The sequence below is a fragment of the Acipenser ruthenus genome, chromosome 22 (genome assembly GCF_902713425.1).
Source record: "Acipenser ruthenus chromosome 22, fAciRut3.2 maternal haplotype, whole genome shotgun sequence".
In the NCBI taxonomy this organism is placed as follows: Eukaryota; Metazoa; Chordata; class Actinopteri; order Acipenseriformes; family Acipenseridae; genus Acipenser; species Acipenser ruthenus.
This window is the reverse complement of record NC_081210.1, coordinates 18,724,346-18,751,379: the sequence shown is the minus strand read 5'-3', so window position 1 is coordinate 18,751,379 and position 27,034 is coordinate 18,724,346. Positions and strand designations below refer to the sequence as shown.

Below are 27,034 nucleotides of genomic sequence, written 5' to 3'. Positions count from 1 at the left end.
AACCAAAACAGTATACAAGTACTGTATGCTGACATTTATATTTAAATATGATATTTTAAAAGCATACATTACATAAGAGGAAATTAGATTCTGGCAACGTGCATTATGGGTATGCAAATGTGATTCATCCCTGCTAGCGCGGTTTCCACCCAACAGTATTGCTCAACCCAAGGTATTCGTTTTCCAAGTTACCAAAATACGTTTTACTATCAGATCGCTGTATTTTATGGAGTATGGAGGACTATCCATGGCAAAATTAAAAATAAATACATAGAGAAATAAATAAATAAATAAATAAATGTTGAAATATTGATTTATTGCAACATTTATTTGTTCATGCATTTATTTATTTATTTATTTGTTCATTCATTTATTTATGTATTTATTTATTTATTTATTCATTCATTCTATGCATTTATTTATTTATTTATTTATTTATTTATTTATTTATTCATTCATTCATCTATTCATTTATTTATTTATTCATTCAGTGGGCGGTATCAAGTACACTATTGGCTGTAGGAAGTTTGTTTCTCCCTGCTCCAGGGAACACAATCGATGCCGATGTGGGCTCGCTAGATCACTGTGTGTTGGAAGGCCGTGTATTATTGTGAGCATTTTGTTTTCAGCGCCAGTTGCATTTAGCTAGTAGTTTAATTGTTTTGCTGAGCATTCTCCTTCAATTTGTTCTTAACCGTATTGTGTCTGTTTTAAGTGGGTTAGATTCACAATTTCTGCATGCTATAGTGGTATAGTAATATTTTATAGTTTATATTTTTGTCCCTTTTTGTTTTCAAGGATTTTTCGCCCCATACAGAGGATCGTCTTCAAAAAGACGAACGTTCCCACTCCAGCGCCGTGTTGGTGTTATTACACTCACAACTTCTGCTGTCTAAAACGGAAAACCATTTCCACGGTGCCGACTAGACAGCAGAAAAAGACGAATTGAATGTAGCAGGACTGGGGGAGAAAAGAATCTCCTTTCAAGGTACGTTTATGCAAATATTCTGTCAAAATGAAACGGTTTATTTAATAGTACATATACTGAACATCACAAGAAACGTATCAGTATTATTACACATTTAATTCGGAAAAAAAACGAGGTATATACATGATGGACATTGACAAAATGTCTACTGCTCAGCAACGGTGGCCACACGCTAGTACTTGCCTGTGAATTTCACAGTACCCTGTCCCCTCATAACTACATACAGTACAATGTCAATTGTTAATCAGCACATTACAATCTTACTGCACCTGCTGTAAAACAGAATTTGTCATTCTAGAGAATGTTATCTAAAAAGTTTCTTTCGATGCTCAGTATATATCACGACTCTAAAATCAGATACAAATAAACCTAATGAGACGGTCTATAATAACAAATAACGCGATGTAGAGTTCAATGCAATGTAACCTGTACCTTCGATATTTTAGACTTTTTATTAAACCACTGCTCAATGCTACTGAAATGTCATCAACCACTATTAGTATCATAAAGCTCCCAAAATCCTTTTAGATGCCACTCAAAGTAAATGTCTGGAATTTAGTTTTGGATTGTTTTGCAGTTAGTGATCCATTCAGCTTTGTGTTGATGGTATACAAAAATAAAACCAATAAAAAACCTATGCCGCTTTAGTAGCAGCAAAATACAAGGTTGTGTATCAGTGTGTAAGATGTTCGCTAGATTCACATTTATTACATTTGTGTTCTTTTTTATGTCAAGGTTGTGACAGCAGCTGTGAAGGATTCAGAAGCCAGTTATTCAAATCTTATCCCAAACTGAGTGAAGGTGGTGGATTTGAACAAATGAAGATTTCAGGATCTACGAGAAGCCGGATCTAGGCTGTTATTCCTTGCCCTAATGAGGGGTACTCAGCAAAATATTTAAGGGACCCAGAAACCCAAATTGTCTGCTGCAATTCATTTTGTAGGTTCCTGGACTGTCCTTATCCACTGGGCCCCTGATGAAGTGCCTCTTTTGTGAGAGACTTTTCTTTCTCAGAAATAGTCACAGTGACAGCTGTAGCAGCAGGTATAGAGTTTTTGTTAATGTAATTGGTCAATGTTAAATACAGTACATTAACTATTTTGAAAGGTTTACTTGCAGTAAAATGAAGACATTTGCATGTAGTGGGTTTCAGGAAATGTTTATGCTAATGTTGTCTTACAAATTTTTTTTCTCAGTGAAGAAGACAAAAGCATTATACTGCAATTGGCATTAAGCTGGGATCTTCCAGGGGTGACAGAAGAAAATCGGCATTGGCTAATGGACAAACTCCTCCTTCACGCTGTAAGTAGGTTTGTTTCGTGCATATCCATGTTCGGTTTACTCATTGTACTGGTTAGTTGTGTAATTAATTGATAACCTACAGCAGGGGTGGCCAAATCCAGTCATGGAGAGCCCCTATCCAGCAAATGTGTTCAATAAAAGGGAAACTCTTGTGATTGAGGTCTGAAGAGGGAATTTTTAGTTGAAACAATCACTAAAGGACTTCATTTAACAAATTCACCTGCTTAATTCAGCACATTGAAATTCTGACACACTATACACCTCCCAGGTGTGTTACATTTTATTACATGTTGTTCCCTAATTAAGTTTTGAATGCCTGTGGCAGTGTGTTACTGTTTCAGTGTTTTGATAATGTGATTTACTAGTTATATTTCTAATTCTGAAGTTTATATATTTTTTGGTGTTTTGGTCTACAATATAAAACCCAGCTTGTATAGAGCTTTGAGATGAAGCTTGGTATTGAGCCATTTCAATATTGGAATTGAACAAAAATGGCCAATAAGGTTCAGCAAGAGATCCCCTGCCGTTCATTCATTTATCTATTCATTCTTTTTTTCCTCAAGATGATCCTTGAAAGAATCACCTGGCCCACACTGAATGTGGAGGAAGATGATGATGAGGATGACTGTTCTCTTGAGACTAAATGCCGTATCACAGGTGTAAGAAAGAGCGGTGTCGCCTTTAAGAAATGGCAACGCCATTTGAAAGACTACGCAACCCAGGAACCTTAGCACTAATGGGCAAGGCGGGGTTTCTGGGTATAAAGGGAAGTGGAGCAGGACAGCAGGGGGTGATTTTGGGGAGCACCGCCGGTTTGTCCTGCTGAATAGTTCCCAGAAGGTTGAGAGTGCATTACGTAGTATTGTAAGGTAAAGTGAACGTTTGGTTTCTTTTTTGAACAAGAGTTGTGTTTTGTTTATACCGTGAGCGTTTTCCTCTTGGTGAGGTAGTCTTTTGTTTTGACAAAGTTTAATTTATTTTATGAAACGTTGGTAGATAAACGCTGCCTCTCGGTAGTTAATTTAAAACAGTTCCGCAGTTTTCGTGACGATTGGGAACCGTCACAACTGCCGTCTATTTGTGTATGTGTGTTTGACTCGGGACTCGGAGGGAAAGCGCGTATTCATGCGCTGCAGGAACAGCGGGCTGTAACAGAGAGAACTGAGGCAGCAGTCTGGTTTTCTGGACGTGCTTTATTGTGACACACATGAACAACAGTACCCACAGGTGGTGTGGACAGTATGGATATTGTGCTTGAACTCGGAGACACTCCCGTGTTTCCGTGAACGACTGGGACGTCAGCTGCAGGGGTCCTTCCCCACAGCCTGGATACAATTCTTTATCAACAGAGCCCTTCTTCTGGGAGGGCCCATTCCATACTTGCTTACGCTTACCTGTGTTACAGCAAGACTCCAGCAGAGGGAGTCTGCGCTATCCTTGCCTGTGTTGCAGAGATACTCCAGCAGAGGGTATCTTCTTTGTTCTTACCTGTGTTGCAGAGATACTCCAGCAGAGGGTGTCTTCTTTGTCCTTACCTGTGTTGCAGAGATACTCCAGCAGAGGGTGTCTTCTTTGTTCTTACCTGTGTTGCAGCAAGACTCCAGCAGAGGGAGTCTGCGCTATCCTTACCTGTGTTGCAGAGACACTCCAGCAGAGGGTGTCTTCTTTGTTCTTACCTGTGTTGCAGCAAGATTCCAGCAGAGGGAGTCTGCGCTATCCTTACCTGTGTTGCAGAGAGACTCCAGCAGAGGGAGTCTGTTCCACCCTTACCAGTGTTGCAGAAATACTCCAGCAGGGGGAAGCCACTTCTGACTTGGAATACAAAGCTACCCCGGCAGGGAAAGCCTACATTGAACTTACCAGCGTACAGGACTACTCCAGCGGAGGGAGGTGGCCTGTACGTAACTGTGGACTGACCCACCTGGGTCGAAGGATCCTTCCTGACACTTACCAGGCTCCTCAGCTAGAGTTTCCTGCTAAGTTCATCCCAGTGGACTCAATTCCACGGGGAAAGGACTTGCACAGGCCTCGGCCTGTAGAACTCGGTATTCTGAAATAGTTAGAGAGGGGCAAAGAAGTGAGCCAGTTAGTGACCCGTACAGGGCAATAATCTATACAAAGAAAGTGTTGACTTGTTTAAATATTGTAAATAAAAGTTAGTTGCCTGAACGTTCTTCGTGTCTGTGCCAGTCGGTGGAAGCAGTAATAGAGTATCACGCAGGGGTACTCTAACGGTTTGTTACACTGGCTTCTTCAGGACATTCATGGAAACGGTATAATTTAATCTATTAATCATCGCCATGTATAATTTTATTTTAACCATCCAACTCATTCTTACCTTATATGAGAAGGGACAACTTCTTATTCTTCATCACTCAAAACAGCATTGGCCACCACTTCATATGTAATATAATAAAAAAGAGGCCGTGGAGAGGGGGGGGCGTGACTATGACTAAACGGGCAGTTCTGTAAATAGAAAAAGCTAAATACATAAATGTTAAACTCATTCTTAAAAGTCAGGAGTATGTATGTTATGTGTGTTAGGCGCCCGTGATAACCACTACACTACCTATTCTGCGTCGTTCTGTTTTCAGTCAGTATGTTTTATCTAAAACTCAACTATTTGAAAGTTGAACAGCAAATTAACGCTATTACAACTATATGGGATAAACAGACATATGGCTTCCCATTGAAAAATATAGACTATTGAAGTGATGATACGCCTGTACTTAGAAAATGAACTAAACACGTGCATCACCATCGACCTGTAGCACTTGCTGTGCTCAGTGCTTGAGCGCTGTCTTCCGTGAAGTTTCCGTAGTGTAGTGGTTATCACGTTCGCCTCACGCAAAAAGTCCCCGGGCGGAAACAGCTTTTTTTCTGTATTATTATTTTTCAGTGGTCTCTATGTGTTGCATTTTATTTCCGAATGTTTAAAACCCGTGGGGTAATTATTTATTTATTTTTTTAAATGCAAGCGTAAATGTATCATAGCGATAGCAGCACTTCTTGTAACTTTTTGTTACGACCAATGCATTCATTCTGAGTCGAGTCTGACTGATTTCTAAGTTTGTGTTGTGTAGGCAGTGCCACCTGGAACACTATTTGTGATTTTACTAGAAAATGTGCTCAACCGGACTAATATTAATTATAGCAATCATAAGGCATGCCCTGACTTTTATTTATTTTTTTTAGCACAGGAATAACTAGGCTCTCAAATTTTAAGAAAACAAATTATAATAAAAAAATAAATCTTCACAGAATCCGTACCTTCCAGTTACTATCATGTTCCTTGGCCATGGTGGTGGTACTGTAGGCAGGACTCGGTGCTGGACTTCAGTCACGTCCTGGTCAGCATAGAGGGGGTCCCCTGCACTGCGCTGGAGGACACTGGGTCGAGTGTTACACTCATATGGGCCGATGTCTACCAGCAAGACCCCGACACAGCACCACCACATTGGTGCTTTAATAGTGATTAGAAAAACAAAATGGTTATTTTTCATTGCAATGTCTAAACAGCGCCTTTCCCACTGGATAGTGGATGCTATTAAATTAGCGTATGAATCTGCAGGCCTTCCTCCACCAGGGCAGTTGAAGGCGCATTCTACCAGGGGTATGGCGACATCCTGGGCCCTCTTTCGAGGGGTGCCGGTGTCTGATATTTGCGCGGCAGCCAGTTGGGCTACGCCGCATACTTTCATGAGGTTTTACAGGCTAAATGTGCTGGAATCCTCTGCTCCGTCATTTGGAGCATCTGTGTTGCACTCTATGACGCCTCAGGTTGCGGACGTCTAGAGTAGGTACAATATGGTGTGACTATTCCACCTTGGGACAGGTGTCATTGCGAGCATAGACGCTGAGGCGCAGCTCCGCATATGTGTAGATGTACTGCCTACGCAGTTGCGTTATGACGTAAGTCTGTCCTACTGCCGAGAATCCTCCCTCGCGACGGCTTGGGTACACTGTTCCCATACCTTGATGGTTATTTTCGACTTGAAAGGGAACGATAGGTTGCGGATGCAACCCCGGTTCCCTGAAAGAGAAAATAACCATCAAGCCGCGAGGTCGCTCTGGAGGCCTTCACGGCCTGAAGGGCAAAAGAGGAAGTGACTCTCCGCGCGCTGCGTATAGTAAGCTCCCAAGGGGGCGGGCTTACACGGCAGCTTGCGCGGAGGCCTATCGGCAGCTTTGACATAAAGCTCAGCCAATCCCTACTGCCTGACGGCAATGTCCCATACCTTGATGGTTATTTTCTCTTTCAGGGAACCGGGGTTGCATCCGCAACCTATCGTTTTCAACGACGGTAGATTATTGAATCTTGAAGTCTTTTGGTTTATTTCGAAATACAATCATCTGAAGGTAAAAATGTTATTACAGTATTATTTTAATTCTCACTAGTACGGTACCTATAGTCACCAATAATTAAAAAATGCCAATAATATATGTTCGTATTACAAATGTCAGCTGTAGAAATGCGCGGATAGTAAACTAAATATTTTGTAATATTATCAATAAAAATACACGATTGACATTTTTACAATCGGTGTCAGTTCTGAGTGTTAAAAAATGTAATATTTACAACAGCTAGAAACTTGTTTGAGAGACTGTTTTATCTAAAGCGCAATTATATTTAATACAGTTGTCCGTTATAATGGTACTGTAATACTTGTATCCGGGACAACAGAAAATGCACGTATCGCAAACTGCAATATACAGTACATTATCTGTATGTATTCAAATTTCAATGTATTTGAAATTCATGGTTTCTGAAATTCATTAAAGGTGTCCTTAGTGTAGTGGTGATCACGTTTGCCTAACACGTGGAAGGTCCCTTGTTCACAAACATCCCACCTTTCTCAGCCTAGGACCAGGGAGCGTTTTCAAGGCCTCGTTAGCGCAGTAGGTAGCGCGTCAGTCTCATAATCTGAAGGTCGTGAGTTCGATCCTCACACGGGGCAGCACTTTTATTATTGGTTAGTTATTTAAAAATAAATACCAAAAATGTGAAATGCTGTCAGAACGTTGTTCATGGTCGTAAATACTTAGATGTCCTTATTGTTTTAAAACTGAGTATCAACAAAGCATCTGGACAAATGTGGAACTGCTGCCATTTGTATGTGAGCACAGGAACAGACATTAACATATACGCGCTTATACTATAAAACGTATCGGGGCTATATTATATATTAAAGTCTTGTTCTTTCATTTATGCAATAAATTAAATAAAAAAATGCTTTGCAGAACGAGTTCAATATAATGTACTCCCTTCACTCAAGCAAGGTGCTAGTAAGATACTATATGAATAGGGGAGGTTGACACCATGTGTTTCCGTAGTGTAGTGGTTATCACGTTCGCCTAACACGCGAAAGGTCCCCGGTTCGAGACCGGGCGGAAACATTAATTTTTGTAATTTATTTTAAAATAACAACCCATTACAAATATATTTATTTTTTATACGTCTTAGATTATACGGCACGTATCGCAAATTGCACACTACAGTACAATTCTTATTGTCTATTTGTAGGTGATTGTGGTTGATAAGTGGGTTCCATGTCTTTCCGGCGCCTCCTTAAGACTCGCCTCTTCAAACAGCACCTGTAGAACTCCTCTGTATCCTGGGACACTATCACCCTTCATGTAAATGTGCTTTATTTTGCTCTTATCTGCCCCCTATTTTACTGCATTTAATCCTGTACTTCAGAATACTGTAATCTGCCAAGTGTTTAACCTGTAGTACTTTGTATTTAATCACATCCTGATGTAACTATCACTATTTAATCATATCCTGATTAACTATCACTATTATCTGCTGTATTATTGAATTGTGGTTTGTCACACTTGTACTTTGCTTGAACAAAAGTTATTGTATTTCTTGCTCTTATTGTATTACTTGAATTGTAACACTTGAAATGTATTTGCTTACGATTGTAAGTCAACCTGGATAATGGCGTCTGCTAAGAAATAATAATAATAATAATAATAATAATAATAATAATAATAATAATAATAATAATAATAATAATAATAATAATAATAATAATAATAATAATAATGTCTTACTAAATGTTTCTGTAGTGTAGTGGTTATCACGTTCGCTTCACACGCGAAAAGTTCCCGGTTGGAAACACGTGTGTATTTTTATTATTATTATTATTTTTTTAATCAGTTATATTTATTAGACGTGGCAGCATTTTTGTAACAGCATGGCTGATGGTTGCATTTATTTGAGTACTGTACAAATAATGCACTGTATATTGCAGTTTGCGATATATGCAATATGATCTAAGAAGTATAAAAAAAATGTATTTGTAACGGATTGTTATTTTAAATAAATAATAAAAAAAAAATGTTACCAACCGGGGACCTTTTGTGTGTTAGGCGAACGTGATAACCACTACACTACGGAAGGACGTCTTGTGACACGGTCCACTATTCATACAGTAGCTTACTAACATATATAGTTTTTATTTAACACCATAAATAATACAAGCCCTTAATATATAATATAGCCCTGATACGTTTTATAGTGTAAGCGCGTACATGTTAATGTCCATTCCTGTGCTCACATACAAATTGTAGCAGTTCTACATTTGTCCAGATGCTTTGTTGATACCCAGTTTTAAAATAATAAGGACATCTAAGTATTTACGACCATGAACAACGTTTTGACAGTTTTTAAGGCAACCCCAGCCTTAAACGAGTTTGGTATTTATGTTTAAATAACTCCTACCCAAGAATAAAAGTGCTGCCCCGTGTGAGGATCGAACTCACGACCTTCAGATTATGAGACTGACGCGCTACCTACTGCGCTAACGAGGCCTTGAAAATGTGTTCCGTTCCAGGATTGAGGAATGTGGGATCTATGCAATGCTAAAGGTTTCAAAGCAGGGATCTTGAGATTTGCTCAGACCCGAAGATCCTGCTATTTTTTATTCAGAAAAAAACACCTTTGCTGGCATTGGTGTGCTCTTCCTCTGGTGTGGCAGCTGGTCTTCATTGCAATGGTTTTCTGCAAGCAAGCAGAACATTGGCTAGATCCACCTTGAAGTCTAGATATTCCATAACCTCTCTCTTTCTGTCGCTATGATACATTTACGCTTGCATTTTAAAAAAATAAATAAATAATTAACCCGCGGGTTTTAAACGTTCGGAAATAAAATGCAACACATAGAGACCACTGAAAAATAATAATACAGAAAAATAAAGCTGTTTCCGCCCGGTTTCGAACCGGGGACCTTTCGCGTGTGAGGCGAACGTGATAACCACTACACTACGGAAACTTCACGGAAGACAGCGCTCAAGCACTGAGCACAGCAAGTGCTACAGGTCGATGGCGATGTACGTGTTAGTTCATTTTCTAAGTACAGGCGTATCATCACTTCAATAGTTTATATTTTTCAATGGGAAGCCATATGTCTGTGTTTATCCCATATAGTTGTAATAGCGTTAATTTGGCGTTCAACTTTCAAATAGTTGAGTTTTAGATAAAACATACTGACTGAAAACAGAACGATGCAGAATAGGTAGTGTAGTGGTTATCACGGGCGCTTAACATACATACTTCCGACTTTTAAGAATGTGTTTGTTAACATTTATGTATTTAGCTTTTTCTATTTACAGAACTGGCCCTTTCGTCATAGTCACGCCCCCTTAGTGACTCTCCACGGTCAGTTTTTTATGTTTCTATTTTTTTTTTTTTTTTTTTTTACGAAACACTTTTTTTTCAGTGAGGACAAGAGTATTCTTGCACAAACTGTTTTAGCAATAGAAATCGTCTATAAAAATGATATTCTGAAATGTACAAAAGCACAGGTCAAATAATAAATAGTTAAACTCAACGAATAATACTGTAAATATGGTACATCGGGTAAGGATTACGTATATAGGTATAGATAAAAAAGCGAATATATACCATATCTGGTAAATAATTGTCAACTACATTTTGTGCGTAAAATATTTAAGGAAAGTTTTTAAAAAATAAAATAAAAAAAAATCTCCCCGTCGGGGAATTGAACCCCGGTCTCCCGCGTGACAGGCGGGGATACTGACCACTATACTAACGAGGAATGCGTGAAAAGCGACCGTTCTGTACTCACAGGAAGACTGCACTGGCCCCCCCTGTCGAGAATTGTTTAGCTAAACCGCACTAAACCATTTCCCATTCATTCTTTATGGTAGTGCTAAACCACTACGGATGTAATACTGCTGCCGCCGCAACATGATTTTGGCGCTGTTGTGCAGGTCTGTGCCTAAACTTAATGTATTGAGTTGTGCAGATCTACCAAGAGAAGGCACTAAAGAGCATGAAGCGTTTTATCTGCTTCGGCTCAGTGAATTTTGCGAACCAAATGATTCGGAGGCTTCACTTCCCTTCCCACCATCTTGCACGAATGGTTGAGTGATTGGATGAAAGTGGGGTACAATCGGTTCTACTATACATAAACAACTAAAACACCCACTTCCTTAGTTTGAGCAAAAAGGCTGCAGTCTGTAACGGAGGTTACTGTGAATAGCACGCCCATTTTCCGAACCAACAATACATACCACAGTTCTATTATTTTACAACACAAGGAAGCCCCGCCGAAACAGGACATCAAAAAATTAGTTAAAACTCATAAATGTTCCTCTCCACGGAAATCTTTAGTAAAATACTCTTTTATTGAGATTTTACATTTTTTACATTTACACCCATTCGTTTTTTCATTCATTTTACATTTCTTTTAAAGATGACATTCATGCATACAGACATACATTTTGTTTTAAAAGCATTTAAAATACATTTAAAAACACCAAGACAATTGTGCTTTGTACATGGTTAAAACAGACACAGATTAAAATCAACATGAAAAAAACCTGTGCTGTTTTAAAAGTGACTGGAAAAAAAGAACCATCTATAAAAAACCAGTGCTTGTGAGGGCCGGGGAGTGCTCTCTAAAAGTTCAAAAGTGAACATAAAACTATATTACTAAAACAGGGACAGGGGAAAAGGGACAGTGTGTGGAACAGTGAGTTAAAATTCTAAAATTTTAAAACACTTAAAAAGTAACTTTTAATAGTTTACATTAAAAATCTTAAAGATACATAAAACAAAACAAAACAAAATCAAATAAAACATTCAACATAAATCAAATAAAAGTCCATAAAACTGAAACAAAAAGACTACATAAAACCAGGGCACCGTTCAAAAACGGTCATGCCAGCTAAAAGGGGCGGAATGCTGGCATGACAAAATAAATAAAAGGCTTAGCGGTGCCCCGTAGTCCCGCTCCTAGGAGCTAGCGGTTCCAGTTTTTTCCCTTATTCCATCTTCACGTCCTGAAGTCCGGCGATCCTCCACTCCGCGCAGGCCTTGTCCTTCCCGAGGGTCCGGATGTCCAGAATTACAAAGTCCTTGATAAGAGTTTGTGCCCTTCTGGTCGTGGTGATAGTGTCTAGCTCCTGCTTGTGATAGACACAGACGTTACGGCCTTCCCACAGGATCTGCTTGACAACATTGATGACACGCCAAACGCACTTAGCTGTGCTGGTAGTGATTCCTCCCGCAGGCCCATAGAGCACAGTCTCAGCGGTCATCTTGGCCGTGTCAGCAAACCTGTTTAGGAAGACAGAGACAGAGAGCCAGACACTGCCAGCCACATCACACTCCCAGAAGATATGGGCTGGTGTTTCTCTCTTGCGGCACTTTGCATAGGGGCATGTTTCTACTTGGGCTAGTCCCCTCCTGAACATGAACGCTCGAGTGGGGAGTGCACTGTGGACGGTGTTCCATGCTATATCCTTCTGGACATTACTGAGGCAGCTGTGAGACACATTCTCCCAGATTTTTTGGCTTTGGGTGAGGGAGAAAGTAGCTACTTTTTCAATTTCCTGGGAACCGGCAAGATATTTAGTTACAGCCTTGTATTCCCAGGAGGCCAATTTTGCTTTATCTAAGCCCAATTTATATATAGTGTCCCTTAAGGTTCTATAATACAATGGGGGGTCCCAGGAGTACGGCACGGTGTTATCAATAGTGCAGAGGCCCAAGGCCCTGAGACAGGTGGCAAAATAGAAACGATTCATGTAACATACCTTCCTGTCCAGGGCCTGGATGTTCTTGATAGTTTGCGTGAGCCCCTGCACTCGGGTGAGCTGCACAACGTCCGGGACCCCCTTACCTCCCTTCTTGTCGGCTTTACTCAGAGTGGCTCGCTTTACCCTCTCCATCTTGCTGCCCCAGATAAAGCGGTGGATAATGCGGTCCACCACTTTTTTGGTGGTCCTGTCTGGGGGAAAGATTTTTCCTACATAAGAGAGGATGGGGAACAGTATAGACTTGGTTATTAATACTCTACCCGTCATTGTTAAGGATCTTGTGCTCCATCCGCCAATCTTTTTACGGACCTGGTTAATGGCCGCCGTCCAGCTCTGGGCCCCCGAGCTATTGTTCTCGAAAATGAGGCCCAGAATCTTGATTTTGTCCTTTTTGACAGGGTACATGTCCGACAGTTCCCTATCTACCTGCCAATTTTTAGACACGTAGACTTCGCTCTTGGACTTATTAATCACTGCCCCGGTCGCCGTGCAGTACTTCTCAAGGATATTACTAATCCGAGGTACCGACGATGTGTTGGTGCAAATGAGTGACACATCGTCCATATATGCTGTTGTTTTGACCTGGACCCCGTTGGATCCAGGCAACTGGAAACCAGTTATATTGGTATCCCTACGAATTGCCTGCAGGAGGGGTTCGATGCACACGACATATAGCAGTGGGGATAGTGGGCAACCCTGTCTGACCCCTGACTGGATAGATATTTTACCAGTCAGGTGCCTGTTCACCAAGACTCGGGTACTAATGTTTGTATATATGGTTTTAACCCACTCCCTAAGTCCAGGAGCGAATTTCATCTGGTCCATCACTTTGTACATATATTCATGGCTTACCCTATCGAACGCCTTCTCCTGGTCAAGGTTGAACAGGCAGAGGGGATGGTTCCGTTCTCTAGAATAAGCCAGAATGTCCCTTGTTAACATTAAAATATCCGTGATGGACCTCCCTGGGACGCCACAAGCCTGGTCAGGGCCAATGACCAAAGGGAGGTGTACTTGTAGCCGGAGCATCAGAGCTTTGGCTAGTATCTTGTAATCCACGCAAAGGAGGCTGATTGGGCGCCAATTCCGTAGATCTTTAACTTCCCCTTTCTTATGAAGGAGAGTAATTACACTCTCCCGCATAGAAGGGCCCAACCGCTTCTCCCTGTAGACCGCTCTGTAGACCTCCGCTAAATGGACTTTTAGCGTGTCCCAAAAAAGATGGTAATACTCACCCGGGATGCCATCTGGACCTGGCGTCTTACCGGTGTTCATGGTCTTAACCGCCTGGGTGAGCTCCTCCAGCGTGAGTTCTGGGTCCTTCTCCTCCTCCTCCTCGTCCCGCACCGAGTCAGGCTCCAACTGGCTCAGGAACCACTCTATCAGGGTGTCATCTGTAGCTTTGATGTTATACAGGTCCCTATAGAAGTTCTCTACCACTTTTTTCACTCCCTCACTATCCTCTATTATCCTCCCCCTGCTGTCGAGCATGGAGGACATCAAGTGCCGCTTCTCCCTCGTTTTCTGGAAGAAGAAGCGAGTACACTTTTCGTCTTCCTCCATTTTTTGCACTTTTGCATTGTGCATGACCTTTCGTTGTTCCTCCCTACAAAGCACTGAAAGATCTAGCTTGGTCTGGGCTATCTCGTCGCTTACAGGGAACCCCCGAAGCTGAAGCAGGCTCAGACGCTGGAGGGCGGCATTCAGGTATTTATATTTGGCCCTCCTTTCTTTTGCTTTCCTCTTGCCTGCTGCTATGAAATAACCCTTAGTTCTCATTTTGACCATCTCCCACCACTCTATAGGGGAGTTGAATAGGTCACGCAAAGTGGTCCACTCAACAAGCCTGCTCTTATAGGCTGCAGCTATGGAGGGGTCATCGAGTAAGGAGGTGTTTAATTTCCAGACCCCTGACCCCATCTGGGAGGTCTGAGGGACCTGCAATGTTACCTGCAGGAGCCTATGGTCAGAGAAGAAGACGGCCTGGGTGTCTACTGCCGTCTTCGTAAGGGAGCTGGTATGCAGGACGAGATCTATACGGGAGAAGGAGGTCCCAGATGAGCTCACCCAGGTAAAGGGAGGCACCAGGTCCTTACCTGCATCACACAGGGAGAAATCAGATATTACGGAGGACAAAACTCTACTAGAGCGGTCGTTGCGTGGCCTGCTCCGGTCTACGTCCCTCAGAGCACAATTGAAGTCACCTGACACGATGACGGGTACGTTCCCCAGCAGGAGTGGACGCAGCTGTGGAAAAAATTGAACTCTTTCGTTTTGGTTAGTGGGTGCGTAGACATTGACCAGTCTGAGGGGAGTGTTGTTGTATGTCACATCCACGCTCAGAATTCTACCAGGTTCTACCTCCCTGCTGCTGCGGGAGGTAATAAATGGGTTTTTAAACAGGATACCTACTCCGTCGGCTCTGGCTATGTTGGAGCCCGACCAGAAGGAGTCCCCCAGGGTCCAACTCTCCTTCAGGTCCCTATAATCAGGGCTCGACGAAATACCACACTCCTGCAGAAAGATGAGATCTGCTTTCAAGTTAGCTAGATAGTTTAGTACATCAAATCTTTTTTGTGTCTCCCTGATGCTCCTGACATTAACAGACACACATATCAGGGCCATCAGGGTAGCTAACAAGAAAAGGAGTCGCTGCGTCCACCCCATAGCGACTATGATTGGGAGGTCGGGACACTCTTCCTACTCTTAGCTCTACGCTTGCTTCGAGGGGGCTTGGGCTTATTTGCAACTCCCATCACCCCTGAGAAGGTACTCACTGCTGCCTCGTCCAAGAAGGCACCGTCTTTATATGCACAGTACTTGGAGTTGTTGGGGCTATTCAACTCCCCACAAGGTAAGTCTGGTGGAACTTGCTCAGGGCCCCTCGGAACGTGTGGGTCAGCTTTGTCCTGGGGGGGGGTTATGACAGACAGCATTCTTTGGCTGTTACCGTCTGTTGAATTGGAGCTGTTAGCAGACTTCTGGCTTACCGCGTCCAGGGGTATTCCCATGTCCTCCAGTGCTGTATCTAGGAGGACCTCTAGGGGGCCCCTGGTTTTGCCCATACAAGGGAGGGGGTCAAGGATGCTTTGAAGGGAGGCCCTTCGCTTGAAGAGGGTCATTGCTACCGAGGTACTGCTGGTCAGGGAAGGTGTTGACCCCGACCTCTCCCTCGGTGCATTAGTGAACACCTCTTCTGCGAGGTGTGCTAGGGTTTGTGCCAACGACTGGGAAGGCTGGCTGGGGATGCCCTGGCTGGCTGCTACCTGCCCACTAGGCGGCAGTGTAGCCGTCCCACTCGCCTCCGTCTCTGCCTGCGAGGGCAAGACTGGGGACTTTGTGTGGACATTAGCTGGTTTTGGATCTATGGGGGCCACCTGCAACTTGCTGTCTTTGATCCTGATCTTCTTTCTTTTCCCCCCCTCGTCTCTACCCTTTCTTTTCCCCACCCTCTGCTGGTTCTTCACTCCCTTCCCCTCCTTCTCACTCTCACTTTCACTGTCGCTTTCGCTTTCCTCCCCCACGGACTCAATCCTTATGGCGTCATAACGAGAGCCGAGGGGGAGTGCTGGCGCTGAGAGGGCCCTACTCAGGGGGGGGCCGCTGCTGGGTCCGGGCTCCCTCCCTGCCTCGTGTTCTGCATCAGAGGAGCTACTGGAGGAGCTAGTGGAGTAGCTGTTGTACTCTCTCTCTGGGCTGGGGGAAGGGGTCCTCGTAAAACGGGACATGTCTCGGGGGCGGGGGGGTGAGGGGGGTGCTGGTGATGATGGTGGTGCTGGAGTCTGGGTCTTGGATACTGTTGGTGGTGATGTGGACTGATCTTTGTTACTTGCTCCCTCTTCCTGCTCAGGCCTAGGCTTGTTCGTATTTGCCTTGCTGGCTCTGGCCATGTTGGCATAGGAAGAGGGGCAGTCCTTAAACAGGTGCCCCTTCTTTCCACACAAATTGCACTGCCTCTCTTCTCTGCAGTGGCTGGTCTCGTGGGGGGCGCCGCAGTTCCTGCACTTGACTACAGTACATGCGGCCGCCAGGTGTCCTAATTCCCCACATTTCCTGCAGAGTTTTGGCATCCCATTATAGAATACCAGCCCTCTGTTGGGCCCTAACACTATGGAGTTTGGAATGTGGCGGACGCCTCCAATGCCCGATGGATCAACATTAAGGCGTACCAGCCACTTTCTGGCTCCTGTCCAAACCCCATCTTCATCTGTAATTTTCCTCCCTTCTGATGACACCCTCCCATAGCGGTTAAGCCATGTTGTAATATCATAGTCGCTAACAGCCTCATTGAAAAATTGGACAGTAACAACTTTCATTTCTCTGTCTGTCAGTGCATCCACACAAAATTCTTTGTATGGAGCGAGATATTTATTCTCCCCCCAAAAGGACCACATTTCTTGTAACTTTTGGGGGTTCCTAAAACTGACCTCAAACACTTCCTTAAGCCCTGGCAATTTCACCAAACAATTCAAGTCAGAAGGGGAAAAACCCATACCCCTCTGAAGAATGGTCCGGCTGAACTCCAGTCTCGTCAGTCCTGGTTCCGTTTCCTCTTGCTGGGTCCTTGTGAAGCGCACCGCATTGTGCCTCCTAGTCTCCTGGGTTGGCCGGAACGCCATCCTTCAGCTGGCTCCTCCGATTGGGGTGGGAGAAGCCTCTGGACGTCCGGGTTGTCTCTCTCTACGGAAAAGAAACAACGTAAGCAGCAAATCTGGGCAGTTGAAGGAACTATTACTTTAGTCCCTGAGGAGATGGTCGCCTCGCAAGAGGGACCCCCTCCCCAGGTGAACGGTGTCCTTCCCTGGCGGAGTAGGGGGCGCTGCTTGGCACCGAGACCACGTAGGAAGAATCGTGGCTGTGACGCCTCCTCGGGGTCCGGGGCCGCCCTCTGCTCCTCCCAGATGGCGCCCTCTGCTGGGCGCCTGCTGCTCTCTCGGTCTGGATCTCGATTACAATCAAGGGCTGGGGATGAGGTCGTCTAGGTCATCAAAGGGTCCTCAAAGGTCGTCTGGATGGTAGGTCCTCCTTCTCTCTAACTCCAGGAACGTCTGGAAAAGCCTGAAAAAGAAAAAAACTGGAACCGCCTGAAAAAGAAAAAACTGCTCTCAACAGTCAACAAAATCTTGAAAGACCCTCGGCCTGGATTGGGCAAGCCAAAACCAGACTGAGCATTAGTCTTCCAAAAAGTTGCCGAGCTGAAGAAAGCCAGTCAAAAATAAAAAAAAATTCTGTTCCTCCTCACCCGAACAAACCTCTCACAGACCCTCGGAGGGAGCGGGCAATGCCACTACCCTCTAAGCCTTAGTCTTAGAAAGATTTATTCGAACTGAAGAGAAGCCAGAGTATATTAACATTTGTTAGTGCAGTAAGCAACCTACTCATATTGCTATTGTAACAAGGGACGGTTAGTTTTTTTAGATTTTTTTTTTATTTATTTATTTTTTTAAAGTTTTTTTTAAAACGAGCATTTTAACATCTACGTCTTGAGAAAAACAACCAAAACAGTATACAAGTACTGTATGCTGACATTTATATTTAAATATGATATTTTAAAAGCATACATTACATAAGAGGAAATTAGATTCTGGCAACGTGCATTATGGGTATGCAAATGTGATTCATCCCTGCTAGCGCGGTTTCCACCCAACAGTATTGCTCAACCCAAGGTATTCGTTTTCCAAGTTACCAAAATACGTTTTACTATCAGATCGCTGTATTTTATGGAGTATGGAGGACTATCCATGGCAAAATTAAAAATAAATACATAGAGAAATAAATAAATAAATAAATAAATGTTGAAATATTGATTTATTGCAACATTTATTTGTTCATGCATTTATTTATTTATTTATTTGTTCATTCATTTATTTATGTATTTATTTATTTATTTATTCATTCATTCTATGCATTTATTTATTTATTTATTTATTTATTTATTTATTTATTTATTTATTTATTTATTTATTCATTCATTCATCTATTCATTTATTTATTTATTCATTCAGTGGGCGGTATCAAGTACACTATTGGCTGTAGGAAGTTTGTTTCTCCCTGCTCCAGGGAACACAATCGATGCCGATGTGGGCTCGCTAGATCACTGTGTGTTGGAAGGCCGTGTATTATTGTGAGCATTTTGTTTTCAGCGCCAGTTGCATTTAGCTAGTAGTTTAATTGTTTTGCTGAGCATTCTCCTTCAATTTGTTCTTAACCGTATTGTGTCTGTTTTAAGTGGGTTAGATTCACAATTTCTGCATGCTATAGTGGTATAGTAATATTTTATAGTTTATATTTTTGTCCCTTTTTGTTTTCAAGGATTTTTCGCCCCATACAGAGGATCGTCTTCAAAAAGACGAACGTTCCCACTCCAGCGCCGTGTTGGTGTTATTACACTCACAACTTCTGCTGTCTAAAACGGAAAACCATTTCCACGGTGCCGACTAGACAGCAGAAAAAGACGAATTGAATGTAGCAGGACTGGGGGAGAAAAGAATCTCCTTTCAAGGTACGTTTATGCAAATATTCTGTCAAAATGAAACGGTTTATTTAATAGTACATATACTGAACATCACAAGAAACGTATCAGTATTATTACACATTTAATTCGGAAAAAAAACGAGGTATATACATGATGGACATTGACAAAATGTCTACTGCTCAGCAACGGTGGCCACACGCTAGTACTTGCCTGTGAATTTCACAGTACCCTGTCCCCTCATAACTACATACAGTACAATGTCAATTGTTAATCAGCACATTACAATCTTACTGCACCTGCTGTAAAACAGAATTTGTCATTCTAGAGAATGTTATCTAAAAAGTTTCTTTCGATGCTCAGTATATATCACGACTCTAAAATCAGATACAAATAAACCTAATGAGACGGTCTATAATAACAAATAACGCGATGTAGAGTTCAATGCAATGTAACCTGTACCTTCGATATTTTAGACTTTTTATTAAACCACTGCTCAATGCTACTGAAATGTCATCAACCACTATTAGTATCATAAAGCTCCCAAAATCCTTTTAGATGCCACTCAAAGTAAATGTCTGGAATTTAGTTTTGGATTGTTTTGCAGTTAGTGATCCATTCAGCTTTGTGTTGATGCTATACAAAAATAAAACCAATAAAAAACCTATGCCGCTTTAGTAGCAGCAAAATACAAGGTTGTGTATCAGTGTGTAAGATGTTCGCTAGATTCACATTTATTACATTTGTGTTCTTTTTTATGTCAAGGTTGTGACAGCAGCTGTGAAGGATTCAGAAGCCAGTTATTCAAATCTTATCCCAAACTGAGTGAAGGTGGTGGATTTGAACAAATGAAGATTTCAGGATCTACGAGAAGCCGGATCTAGGCTGTTATTCCTTGCCCTAATGAGGGGTACTCAGCAAAATATTTAAGGGACCCAGAAACCCAAATTGTCTGCTGCAATTCATTTTGTAGGTTCCTGGACTGTCCTTATCCACTGGGCCCCTGATGAAGTGCCTCTTTTGTGAGAGACTTTTCTTTCTCAGAAATAGTCACAGTGACAGCTGTAGCAGCAGGTATAGAGTTTTTGTTAATGTAATTGGTCAATGTTAAATACAGTACATTAACTATTTTGAAAGGTTTACTTGCAGTAAAATGAAGACATTTGCATGTAGTGGGTTTCAGGAAATGTTTATGCTAATGTTGTCTTACAAATTTTTTTTCTCAGTGAAGAAGACAAAAGCATTATACTGCAATTGGCATTAAGCTGGGATCTTCCAGGGGTGACAGAAGAAAATCGGCATTGGCTAATGGACAAACTCCTCCTTCACGCTGTAAGTAGGTTTGTTTCGTGCATATCCATGTTCGGTTTACTCATTGTACTGGTTAGTTGTGTAATTAATTGATAACCTACAGCAGGGGTGGCCAAATCCAGTCATGGAGAGCCCCTATCCAGCAAATGTGTTCAATAAAAGGGAAACTCTTGTGATTGAGGTCTGAAGAGGGAATTTTTAGTTGAAACAATCACTAAAGGACTTCATTTAACAAATTCACCTGCTTAATTCAGCACATTGAAATTCTGACACACTATACACCTCCCAGGTGTGTTACATTTTATTACATGTTGTTCCCTAATTAAGTTTTGAATGCCTGTGGTAGTGTGTTACTGTTTCAGTGTTTTGATAATGTGATTTACTAGTTATATTTCTAATTCTGAAGTTTATATATTTTTTGGTGTTTTGGTCTACAATATAAAACCCAGCTTGTATAGAGCTTTGAGATGAAGCTTGGTATTGAGCCATTTCAATATTGGAATTGAACAAAAATGGCCAATAAGGTTCAGCAAGAGATCCCCTGCCGTTCATTCATTTATCTATTCATTCTTTTTTTCCTCAAGATGATCCTTGAAAGAATCACCTGGCCCACACTGAATGTGGAGGAAGATGATGATGAGGATGACTGTTCTCTTGAGACTAAATGCCGTATCACAGGTGTTAGAAAGAGCGGTGTCGCCTTTAAGAAATGGCGACGCCATTTGAAAGACTACGCAACCCAGGAACCTTAGCACTAATGGGCAAGGCGGGGTTTCTGGGTATAAAGGGAAGTGGAGCAGGACAGCAGGGGGTGATTTTGGGGAGCACCGCCAGTTTGTCCTGCTGAATAGTTCCCAGAAGGTTGAGAGTGCATTACGTAGTATTGTAAGGTAAAGTGAACGTTTGGTTTCTTTTTTGAACAAGAGTTGTGTTTTGTTTATACCGTGAGCGTTTTCCTCTTGGTGAGGTAGTCTTTTGTTTTGACAAAGTTTAATTTATTTTATGAAACGTTGGTAGATAAACGCTGCCTCTCGGTAGTTAATTTAAAACAGTTCCGCAGTTTTCGTGACGATTGGGAACCGTCACAACTGCCGTCTATTTGTGTATGTGTGTTTGACTCGGGACTCGGAGGGAAAGCGCGTATTCATGCGCTGCAGGAACAGCGGGCTGTAACAGAGAGAACTGAGGCAGCAGTCTGGTTTTCTGGACGTGCTTTATTGTGACACACATGAACAACAGTACCCACAGGTGGTGTGGACAGTATGGATATTGTGCTTGAACTCGGAGACACTCCCGTGTTTCCGTGAACGACTGGGACGTCAGCTGCAGGGGTCCTTCCCCACAGCCTGGATACAATTCTTTATCAACAGAGCCCTTCTTCTGGGAGGGCCCATTCCATACTTGCTTACGCTTACCTGTGTTACAGCAAGACTCCAGCAGAGGGAGTCTGCGCTATCCTTGCCTGTGTTGCAGAGATACTCCAGCAGAGGGTATCTTCTTTGTTCTTACCTGTGTTGCAGAGATACTCCAGCAGAGGGTGTCTTCTTTGTCCTTACCTGTGTTGCAGAGATACTCCAGCAGAGGGTGTCTTCTTTGTTCTTACCTGTGTTGCAGCAAGACTCCAGCAGAGGGAGTCTGCGCTATCCTTACCTGTGTTGCAGAGACACTCCAGCAGAGGGTGTCTTCTTTGTTCTTACCTGTGTTGCAGCAAGATTCCAGCAGAGGGAGTCTGCGCTATCCTTACCTGTGTTGCAGAGAGACTCCAGCAGAGGGAGTCTGTTCCACCCTTACCAGTGTTGCAGAAATACTCCAGCAGGGGGAAGCCACTTCTGACTTGGAATACAAAGCTACCCCGGCAGGGAAAGCCTACATTGAACTTACCAGCGTACAGGACTACTCCAGCGGAGGGAGGTGGCCTGTACGTAACTGTGGACTGACCCACCTGGGTCGAAGGATCCTTCCTGACACTTACCAGGCTCCTCAGCTAGAGTTTCCTGCTAAGTTCATCCCAGTGGACTCAATTCCACGGGGAAAGGACTTGCACAGGCCTCGGCCTGTAGAACTCGGTATTCTGAAATAGTTAGAGAGGGGCAAAGAAGTGAGCCAGTTAGTGACCCGTACAGGGCAATAATCTATACAAAGAAAGTGTTGACTTGTGTAAATATTGTAAATAAAAGTTAGTTGCCTGAACGTTCTTCGTGTCTGTGCCAGTCGGTGGAAGCAGTAATAGAGTATCACGCAGGGGTACTCTAACGGTTTGTTACACTGGCTTCTTCAGGACATTCATGGAAACGGTATAATTTAATCTATTAATCATCGCCATGTATAATTTTATTTTAACCATCCAACTCATTCTTACCTTATATGAGAAGGGACAACTTCTTATTCTTCATCACTCAAAACAGCATTGGCCACCACTTCATATGTAATATAATAAAAAAGAGGCCGTGGAGAGGGGGGGGCGTGACTATGACTAAACGGGCAGTTCTGTAAATAGAAAAAGCTAAATACATAAATGTTAAACTCATTCTTAAAAGTCAGGAGTATGTATGTTATGTGTGTTAGGCGCCCGTGATAACCACTACACTACCTATTCTGCGTCGTTCTGTTTTCAGTCAGTATGTTTTATCTAAAACTCAACTATTTGAAAGTTGAACAGCAAATTAACGCTATTACAACTATATGGGATAAACAGACATATGGCTTCCCATTGAAAAATATAGACTATTGAAGTGATGATACGCCTGTACTTAGAAAATGAACTAAACACGTGCATCACCATCGACCTGTAGCACTTGCTGTGCTCAGTGCTTGAGCGCTGTCTTCCGTGAAGTTTCCGTAGTGTAGTGGTTATCACGTTCGCCTCACGCAAAAAGTCCCCGGGCGGAAACAGCTTTTTTTCTGTATTATTATTTTTCAGTGGTCTCTATGTGTTGCATTTTATTTCCGAATGTTTAAAACCCGTGGGGTAATTATTTATTTATTTTTTTAAATGCAAGCGTAAATGTATCATAGCGATAGCAGCACTTCTTGTAACTTTTTGTTACGACCAATGCATTCATTCTGAGTCGAGTCTGACTGATTTCTAAGTTTGTGTTGTGTAGGCAGTGCCACCTGGAACACTATTTGTGATTTTACTAGAAAATGTGCTCAACCGGACTAATATTAATTATAGCAATCATAAGGCATGCCCTGACTTTTATTTATTTTTTTTAGCACAGGAATAACTAGGCTCTCAAATTTTAAGAAAACAAATTATAATAAAAAAATAAATCTTCACAGAATCCGTACCTTCCAGTTACTATCATGTTCCTTGGCCATGGTGGTGGTACTGTAGGCAGGACTCGGTGCTGGACTTCAGTCACGTCCTGGTCAGCATAGAGGGGGTCCCCTGCACTGCGCTGGAGGACACTGGGTCGAGTGTTACACTCATATGGGCCGATGTCTACCAGCAAGACCCCGACACAGCACCACCACATTGGTGCTTTAACAGTGATTAGAAAAACAAAATGGTTATTTTTCATTGCAATGTCTAAACAGCGCCTTTCCCACTGGATAGTGGATGCTATTAAATTAGCGTATGAATCTGCAGGCCTTCCTCCACCAGGGCAGTTGAAGGCGCATTCTACCAGGGGTATGGCGACATCCTGGGCCCTCTTTCGAGGGGTGCCGGTGTCTGATATTTGCGCGGCAGCCAGTTGGGCTACGCCGCATACTTTCATGAGGTTTTACAGGCTAAATGTGCTGGAATCCTCTGCTCCGTCATTTGGAGCATCTGTGTTGCACTCTATGACGCCTCAGGGTGCGGACGTCTAGAGTAGGTACAATATGGTGTGACTATTCCACCTTGGGACAGGTGTCATTGCGAGCATAGACGCTGAGGCGCAGCTCCGCATATGTGTAGATGTACTGCCTACGCAGTTGCGTTATGACGTAAGTCTGTCCTACTGCCGAGAATCCTCCCTCGCGACGGCTTGGGTACACTGTTCCCATACCTTGATGGTTATTTTCGACTTGAAAGGGAACGATAGGTTGCGGATGCAACCCCGGTTCCCTGAAAGAGAAAATAACCATCAAGCCGCGAGGTCGCTCTGGAGGCCTTCACGGCCTGAAGGGCAAAAGAGGAAGTGACTCTCCGCGCGCTGCGTATAGTAAGCTCCCAAGGGGGCGGGCTTACACGGCAGCTTGCGCGGAGGCCTATCGGCAGCTTTGACATAAAGCTCAGCCAATCCCTACTGCCTGACGGCAATGTCCCATACCTTGATGGTTATTTTCTCTTTCAGGGAACCGGGGTTGCATCCGCAACCTATCGTTTTCAACGACGGTAGATTATTGAATCTTGAAGTCTTTTGGTTTATTTCGAAATACAATCATCTGAAGGTAAAAATGTTATTACAGTATTATTTTAATTCTCACTAGTACGGTACCTATAGTCACCAATAATTAAAAAATGCCAATAATATATGTTCGTATTACAAATGTCAGCTGTAGAAATGCGCGGATAGTAAACTAAATATTTTGTAATATTATCAATAAAAATACACGATTGACATTTTTACAATCGGTGTCAGTTCTGAGTGTTAAAAAATGTAATATTTACAACAGCTAGAAACTTGTTTGAGAGACTGTTTTATCTAAAGCGCAATTATATTTAATACAGTTGTCCGTTATAATGGTACTGTAATACTTGTATCCGGGACAACAGAAAATGCACGTATCGCAAACTGCAATATACAGTACATTATCTGTATGTATTCAAATTTCAATGTATTTGAAATTCATGGTTTCTGAAATTCATTAAAGGTGTCCTTAGTGTAGTGGTGATCACGTTTGCCTAACACGTGGAAGGTCCCTTGTTCACAAACATCCCACCTTTCTCAGCCTAGGACCAGGGAGCGTTTTCAAGGCCTCGTTAGCGCAGTAGGTAGCGCGTCAGTCTCATAATCTGAAGGTCGTGAGTTCGATCCTCACACGGGGCAGCACTTTTATTATTGGTTAGTTATTTAAAAATAAATACCAAAAATGTGAAATGCTGTCAGAACGTTGTTCATGGTCGTAAATACTTAGATGTCCTTATTGTTTTAAAACTGAGTATCAACAAAGCATCTGGACAAATGTGGAACTGCTGCCATTTGTATGTGAGCACAGGAACAGACATTAACATATACGCGCTTATACTATAAAACGTATCGGGGCTATATTATATATTAAAGTCTTGTTCTTTCATTTATGCAATAAATTAAATAAAAAAATGCTTTGCAGAACGAGTTCAATATAATGTACTCCCTTCACTCAAGCAAGGTGCTAGTAAGATACTATATGAATAGGGGAGGTTGACACAATGTGTTTCCGTAGTGTAGTGGTTATCACGTTCGCCTAACACGCGAAAGGTCCCCGGTTCGAGACCGGGCGGAAACATTAATTTTTGTAATTTATTTTAAAATAACAACCCATTACAAATATATTTATTTTTTATACGTCTTAGATTATACGGCACGTATCGCAAATTGCACACTACAGTACAATTCTTATTGTCTATTTGTAGGTGATTGTGGTTGATAAGTGGGTTCCATGTCTTTCCGGCGCCTCCTTAAGACTCGCCTCTTCAAACAGCACCTGTAGAACTCCTCTGTATCCTGGGACACTATCACCCTTCATGTAAATGTGCTTTATTTTGCTCTTATCTGCCCCCTATTTTACTGCATTTAATCCTGTACTTCAGAATACTGTAATCTGCCAAGTGTTTAACCTGTAGTACTTTGTATTTAATCACATCCTGATGTAACTATCACTATTTAATCATATCCTGATTAACTATCACTATTATCTGCTGTATTATTGAATTGTGGTTTGTCACACTTGTACTTTGCTTGAACAAAAGTTATTGTATTTCTTGCTCTTATTGTATTACTTGTATTGTAACACTTGAAATGTATTTGCTTACGATTGTAAGTCAACCTGGATAATGGCGTCTGCTAAGAAATAAATAATAATAATAATAATAATAATAATAATAATAATAATAATAATAATAATAATAATAATAATAATAATAATAATAATAATAATAATAATAATAATAATAATAATAATGTCTTACTAAATGTTTCTGTAGTGTAGTGGTTATCACGTTCGCTTCACACGCGAAAAGTTCCCGGTTGGAAACACGTGTGTATTTTTATTATTATTATTATTTTTTTAATCAGTTATATTTATTAGACGTGGCAGCATTTTTGTAACAGCATGGCTGATGGTTGCATTTATTTGAGTACTGTACAAATAATGCACTGTATATTGCAGTTTGCGATATATGCAATATGATCTAAGAAGTATAAAAAAAATGTATTTGTAACGGATTGTTATTTTAAATAAATAATAAAAAAAAAAATGTTACCAACCGGGGACCTTTTGTGTGTTAGGCGAACGTGATAACCACTACACTACGGAAGGACGTCTTGTGACACGGTCCACTATTCATACAGTAGCTTACTAACATATATAGTTTTTATTTAACACCATAAATAATACAAGCCCTTAATATATAATATAGCCCTGATACGTTTTATAGTGTAAGCGCGTACATGTTAATGTCCATTCCTGTGCTCACATACAAATTGTAGCAGTTCTACATTTGTCCAGATGCTTTGTTGATACCCAGTTTTAAAATAATAAGGACATCTAAGTATTTACGACCATGAACAACGTTTTGACAGTTTTTAAGGCAACCCCAGCCTTAAACGATTTTGGTATTTATGTTTAAATAACTCCTACCCAAGAATAAAAGTGCTGCCCCGTGTGAGGATCGAACTCACGACCTTCAGATTATGAGACTGACGCGCTACCTACTGCGCTAACGAGGCCTTGAAAATGTGTTCCGTTCCAGGATT

The 27,034-nt window shown here is 41.9% G+C and overlaps 2 long non-coding RNA genes and 8 other non-coding genes across 12 annotated transcripts; 6 read left to right on the top strand and 4 right to left on the bottom strand.

Annotated features, from left to right (window-relative positions):
• The first annotated feature begins 524 nt into the window (after nt 1-524).
• On the top strand, nt 525-4,459 carry LOC117431359 (uncharacterized). 2 transcript variants are annotated; one of them, XR_009308135.1, is made up of 5 exons: nt 525-610; nt 799-988; nt 1,724-2,032; nt 2,185-2,290; nt 2,854-4,459. It is a non-coding gene; the product is annotated as an uncharacterized LOC117431359 (long non-coding RNA). The 2 variants fall into 2 exon arrangements; XR_009308134.1 differs by having other exon boundaries at nt 547-988.
• A 2,716-nt stretch (nt 4,460-7,175) lies between these two features.
• trnam-cau (transfer RNA methionine (anticodon CAU)) lies at nt 7,176-7,248 on the top strand. Its single transcript has one exon. It is a non-coding gene; the product is annotated as a tRNA-Met (tRNA).
• A 366-nt stretch (nt 7,249-7,614) lies between these two features.
• trnav-aac (transfer RNA valine (anticodon AAC)) lies at nt 7,615-7,687 on the top strand. Its single transcript has one exon. It is a non-coding gene; the product is annotated as a tRNA-Val (tRNA).
• A 1,349-nt stretch (nt 7,688-9,036) lies between these two features.
• On the bottom strand, nt 9,037-9,109 carry trnam-cau (transfer RNA methionine (anticodon CAU)). Its single transcript has one exon. It is a non-coding gene; the product is annotated as a tRNA-Met (tRNA).
• A 388-nt stretch (nt 9,110-9,497) lies between these two features.
• On the bottom strand, nt 9,498-9,570 carry trnav-cac (transfer RNA valine (anticodon CAC)). The gene has a single exon. It is a non-coding gene; the product is annotated as a tRNA-Val (tRNA).
• Nucleotides 9,571-10,284: 714 nt separating this feature from the next.
• Nucleotides 10,285-10,356, bottom strand: trnad-guc (transfer RNA aspartic acid (anticodon GUC)). Its single transcript has one exon. It is a non-coding gene; the product is annotated as a tRNA-Asp (tRNA).
• An 8,046-nt stretch (nt 10,357-18,402) lies between these two features.
• On the top strand, nt 18,403-22,337 carry LOC117969817 (uncharacterized). 2 transcript variants are annotated; one of them, XR_009308137.1, is made up of 5 exons: nt 18,403-18,488; nt 18,677-18,866; nt 19,602-19,910; nt 20,063-20,168; nt 20,732-22,337. It is a non-coding gene; the product is annotated as an uncharacterized LOC117969817 (long non-coding RNA). The 2 variants fall into 2 exon arrangements; XR_009308136.1 differs by having other exon boundaries at nt 18,422-18,866.
• Nucleotides 22,338-25,053: 2,716 nt separating this feature from the next.
• On the top strand, nt 25,054-25,126 carry trnam-cau (transfer RNA methionine (anticodon CAU)). Its single transcript has one exon. It is a non-coding gene; the product is annotated as a tRNA-Met (tRNA).
• A 366-nt stretch (nt 25,127-25,492) lies between these two features.
• On the top strand, nt 25,493-25,565 carry trnav-aac (transfer RNA valine (anticodon AAC)). The gene has a single exon. It is a non-coding gene; the product is annotated as a tRNA-Val (tRNA).
• A 1,369-nt stretch (nt 25,566-26,934) lies between these two features.
• Nucleotides 26,935-27,007, bottom strand: trnam-cau (transfer RNA methionine (anticodon CAU)). Its single transcript has one exon. It is a non-coding gene; the product is annotated as a tRNA-Met (tRNA).
• Between the last annotated feature and the right edge of the window lie 27 nt (nt 27,008-27,034).